Raw genomic sequence first — 6,000 nt, forward strand, 5'->3', positions numbered from 1 at the left:
GAACATCAACAAGCACAGTTTGGCTGGACAGCAGAGTACAAGAAGGGGAGTAATATAAATTAGGATTAGAAAGGTAGACTGAAACTGTAGAGAAAAGGGCTTTCAGCACCAAGCAGGGGAGTTTGTATTTGTTCCTGGAAGAAACAGGGAAGCGCAGGAATGTTTTGAACAGAGGAGTGACATAATATCACTCAGTTCTTCCAATAGTCTGTCAATTTATTGGTTGCTATTCAGAATACTTTCAGCTAAGTTAATGCTTATAGGTGTCTTAAAATGTTGTGATTCTTGGTATCCTCTGTCCCCCTTTTCTACCACTCCACTACTGGTGACTATGGAAGCAAAAAGGCCTGAATATAACTGATGGCATTTTTTTAAAAAAATTTTATATGTTTTATGGTTAAAGTCTTTATCACCTAGTAGCCAATCTACAGACAAGCCTCTCATTACTTAGCTAGATTGGTTCTCATAGTATAGACTTAGTCATTCACACCAGAACAGTACACAAAACTCTTCCAACCTGATAGAAGACAGATAAAGCATCCAGGCCAAACTTCACACCATGATGAGGAATATGAATAGGACCTTGTATAAGAATTGTATGGTATGAATTTATTTTCTTGAACCTCCCTTTCTTTTAGTTGTTTGTTCTGAATCTTACTGTATAATTTGCTACAATGATATAGGTGATCAAAAACATATAAGAGGATCTAGAATATATACTGTTGGACATGGTCAATGCATCGATTAATTTTGTAGAATTTTTTTTTCTTAAACTTTCTCACAAGGGATGGCTCACTGAGTAAGATTGTGGGAGAGGGAAAATTTTAGAAATGAATGTGATGTAAAAACAAAATGTATCAACAAAACCTAGACATTTTAAAATGTATGTAGGAAAATGCTATTGATATGCATTTCTTTATATACGGCAAACCAATTGATTTTTGCATCCATCTATTTAGAGTCTTGATGGAATAAAACTATTAGAGAAAGCAATGTAATAAATTAGAAAGACCTCTCAATGTTGGAGTTAGAGAATTATTTGGAAGAGCACTTAATGTGGAAGTAGGAGGATCTGCGTTTTAATTTTAGCTCTGTTACTGATTACTCTGGGCAAGCCACTTAACCTCAAGCCTCTCTTTCCTCATCTGTAAAACAAAGAAGTTGGATTAAATCATCTCAAAGGTCACTACCCTCTCTAGATCCTATGTCAAATCTATTGCAAGGTTCTAATTTCCTGTGATATTTTATTAAATGGCATGCTAGGTATTGAATAATTCATATGCCAAGAATATCATCCAGTTAATTTATGTTATAAAAGACTGCTTCCGCATTGCTTATTCCTCACAATCATTAATAGCTGTCCTTGATGTTAAGGACATTACTTTATAACCAGCATATCAGATATCAACATTACTTCCCAATATATCAAGATTTTTTAAAGGTATTGTTATTTAAACACATTTGGTTGTAACAATGATTTGATGTTTTGTACATCAAAAATAGTGTTACTATCCTTGAAAAGACTTCAAAAGAATTTCAGTCCATAGGAGTTTTCACTCGTCATTTTTGTCTCTTTCTAAAGTGGGGATTCTTAACCTGTGGTTTGTGAACTTATTTGTTTGTTTGTTTTAAACATTCTGCTACTGCATTTAAACATAACTGGTTTCTGTTTTTAATACTGTGCATTTTATTTTATGCTTAAAAAAATTATTCTGAGAAAGGGACCATAGTTTTCACCAGGCTGCCAAAGGTATCCAGGATACATGCAAAAAAGTTAGAAACTCCTAATCTAAAGGCCATGAACATAAATGTTATTAGTGCTATAGTAAATTAAAACATGATTTTTCTTAGACTTAGCCAATCTCTTATGTACCTGTGCTAACATAACTACCAAATATTCTAACATAAACATATGTTTAGACTTGAGAAATTCCAAGTGCTATTTCAATTAACATATAAATATTAATATTGCTAATGCATACTTTTGACACCTAATAAATATTATGATTTTATTTTCCACCAAATAGTGAACATAACTCAAAGTTTATTTCAAGGCAAGTAATAAGCAGAATCATGGAATCTAAGAGTATAAAGGAAGTTCAGAGGCCATCCAGTCCATCCAACCTGTACCTGAGAAGGAATCCTCTCACTAACTTTTCCAAATAGTAACCTCCAGCCTCTGCTATAACACCACTCGCCAGTGATGGAACAGCCCTCACATTTCAAGGCAGCTCCCTGCCCCCCCCCCCCATTTGGGGCTGTCATAACTGGGAAGTTTTTCTTACCACTGAGATAAAATGTGCCTGTCTTATACTCTCCGCTCCCAGTTCAGCCCTCCGGAGCCAACGAAAACAATTCTGATCTTCTACCACATGAAGGCCTTTCAACTACTTAAAAACAGGTATCATGTCCTCTCTAAGTCTTCATTTTTCTAAGCAAAGGATCCCTACTTCCATCAAACAGTCCTTCATTGGCAGCGCTCCGGTTGCGTACCCTGTATTCTTACCAGCTTATCAATGTTTTCCCTAAAATGTAGTCCCCGGAATTGAACACAATATTCCATATGTGGTCTGACTTTGGCAAAGTACAGTAGGAATATCATCTCCCAGTCTTAGGCACTTTGCCTCTTTAATGTGGTTTAAATATTTGTTGAATTATGTAGTCTTTCACATCCTGAGGAAGTATCTATATCTAGGTGAAACTCCTCAGTATCTATTATTTCTCCTCAAATGAAGGTGTCTATAATAAGATTAAGGAGCTTTGTTGATACACACACAACAATCCTGATTGATAGGATGCCAGGTAGAGAACAATAAGAGCTTTATTAGAAGGTGGCCTAGCCCTACCTGCCACTGGCAATGGAGTGGTGATTCCTAGTTTCCATTAGAAAAGCAAATTTTCTTTCCTTTTGAAAGTAAGTGGAAACAAAAATGAACCAATAACCTCTCTGAACATAAATTAATAGTTTCTTCTTCTGACCATATAACTATGTAGTACTTATAAGGTTATAGAGTGCTTTAAGTTTGCACAAAACTTTGCATATATTTTCCCAACTGACCAGGAGAGGATACTAGAAGGAAAGTAAAACGACAATGTAGGGATAAATAAATGGATGATCTCAAAAATACCAACCAAGATCCAACTTATCAACAAAATCCAACTGCCATATTACATGACAAGGTATTGTAGAAAGAACATTGCAACAGTATACAGCACACCTGAATTCTAGTCCTTACCACTTACTTATACTGAAACAACTAAGTAACCCTGCATTCCTGGTATAAAACCAACTGGGCCATAGTATACAATCTTTTTGATATTTTATTGTAGCTTCTTTGCAAATACTTTTATTTTAAAATTTTCCACCAATATTCATTAGGGACATTTGTCTATATGTAGTAGTTCTCAAATTTTTTGCTTTTCAGGTTACATTCTTAAAAATTATTGAGAACTGCAAAGAGATTTTGTTTATATAGACTATATTAATCTATATTTACTTTATTAAAATTTTAAACTGATACATTTTAAAAATTTTATTTATCCATTTAAAAATAATAATAAACCTATTACATGTTAAAAACAACCTATTTTATGAAAAATAACGTTTTCCAAAATAAATTTAGTAAGTAAAGTGACATTATTTTATATTGCTTTGCAAACCTCCTTAATGTCTGGCTTAATACAGGACAACTGGATCCTCATATCTACTCTATTCAGTCTCTTATAATATGTTCTTTTGGTTCAGTGTATGAAGAAAATCCAGCCTCACAAAGATAAATAGTTGAAAAAGGAAGGAACATTTTAAAAGGCAAATAACAGCTTAATATGATTTATTTTTGAGGTAATGGGGTTAAGTGACGTGCCTAGGGTTATACAGCTAGTAAGTTTCTGAGGCTGGATTTAAACATAAAGTCCTCCTGATTCCAGGGCCAGTACTCTATCCACTGCACCACCTACCCATTTCCTGATCCAGCTTAGTGTGATTTTTAAAATAATCTTGACTTCACAGACCCCCTGAAATGCTCTCTCCCCAGTTGTACTAGATCTATAGCTGCTTCCTCAGTCCATTCTGAATCCATAATGTCAGGGAACAAGGCCAACAACCAGTCCTTGTTCTTGTTCCCTGAACTGTACACAACCTCAGACCCCTGGCATGGATCTTCAACCCCACACCTTGCTCTGGTATCTCCATTTGCTCTGTGCTCCAAGCAGCCTTCGTGGTTTAACCTCCTCCCCAGCGCTCACAGGCCTCTGGCAGGCTCCTTTTAGTAACCTCTCTGGAAAAATCACTGTGGTTTCTCCTTTGATTTCCTGATCAACCACGGTTTACCTTGATTTTTGTTGGACTAATTGTAGGAGAGAGCTGAACTGTATTGCCTTGTCCTAAGCTGCTATCTTTGCTGGCTGCCCCAGAGACATTTCTGTATTTCATTCTCCTAAAGTGACCAGGCTTCCAAAAGCATCTCTCACTAATGAAGGCCGACACGGAAGATGGATACAAAGAGACAAAGATACTCTCTAATGATTGCTGTTACCATTATCTTGCTTGTGTACTGGTCATTGCTTTGGTCAGGTTTACCTATGACAACACAATTCCAACCAGCATTAACTTAGTTAAACGATATACCAACCAGTCACACAAGAAAAAAATCAGCAAAATAGATCATGTTATTTTAGTCTACCATTTCCTCATTTGTGAAATGAGGGGATTGGATTACAGGTTTGCTAAAGGACCTTCCAGTTCAAACATTCTATAATTTTGTGGCTGGTAACATGATAGAAGTAGCCAGTGAACTCAAACTCTAATTCTGCACAAACTGCCTTGTTTTTCTTTGTATTCTCATTGGATGAGGTAATTCTTAGATTTCACATGGAATTATAAGTTCATGGTGTGTCTATGAATTATATATTATTCCCACTGAAAAATTTGTTTCAGTTCTTTTTATCACAATACAATGCTTTGTATTATATGGATCAGACTTTCTTTCATTTCTATTTCTAATATCCAAGAATAACTATACAGACACACAAAATAAAGGAGAAATGTGTTAATTATCATGCTTATTTGACCAGAATAGAAAAATAGTCCAATCACTCAAATCTCAAACTGATTTTCTGAGCTACATAACCCAAGTTACTTGAATTCTATACAAACTCTCTCCTTCATTTTGTGTTATCAATTTATTCTCATTGCCTTTTCTTTTTTTTTTTTGAGTTTAAATCATTATTTATTTATTTTTAGTATTTTAGTTTTCAGCATTAATTTTCACAAGAGTGAATTACAAATTTTCTCCCCATTTCTACCATCCCCCCCCCACTCCAAGATGGCATATATTCTGGTTGCCCCATTCCCCAGTCAGCCCTCCCTTCTGTCACCACATTCCCCCCCACCCCATCCCCTTTTCTCTTACTTTCTTGTAGAGCAAGATAGATTTCAATGCCCTGTTGCCTGTATATCTTATTTCCTAGTTGCATGCAAAAACTTTTTTTTTGAACATCTTCTTTTAAAACTTTGAGTTCCAAATTCTTTCCCCTTTTCCCTCCCCACCCACTCTCCCTAAGAAGGTAAACAATTCAACATAGGCCACATGTGTATCATTATGCAAAACCCTTCCACAATACTCATGTTGTGAAAGACTAACTATATTTTGCTCCTTCCTATCCTATCCCCCTTTGTCCAATTTTCTCCCTTGACCCTGTCCCTTTTTAAAAGCATTTGCTTTTGATTACCTCCTGCCCCTATCTGCCCTCCCTTCTATTGTCCCCCCTTTTTTATCCCCTTCCTCCTTCTTTCCTGTGGGGTAAGATACCCAATTGAGTGTGCATGTTATTCCCTCCTCAGGTCAAATCCAATGAGAGCAAGATTCACTCATTCCCCCTCACCTGCCCCCTCTTCCCTCCCAACAGAACTATTTCTTGCCACTTTTATGCAAGATATTTTACCCCATTGTGTCTCTCCCTTTCTCCCTCTCTCAATATAGTCCTCTCTCATCCCTTAAT

Source organism: Trichosurus vulpecula, chromosome 5 (assembly GCF_011100635.1).
Source record: "Trichosurus vulpecula isolate mTriVul1 chromosome 5, mTriVul1.pri, whole genome shotgun sequence".
NCBI lineage: Eukaryota > Metazoa > Chordata > Mammalia > Diprotodontia > Phalangeridae > Trichosurus > Trichosurus vulpecula.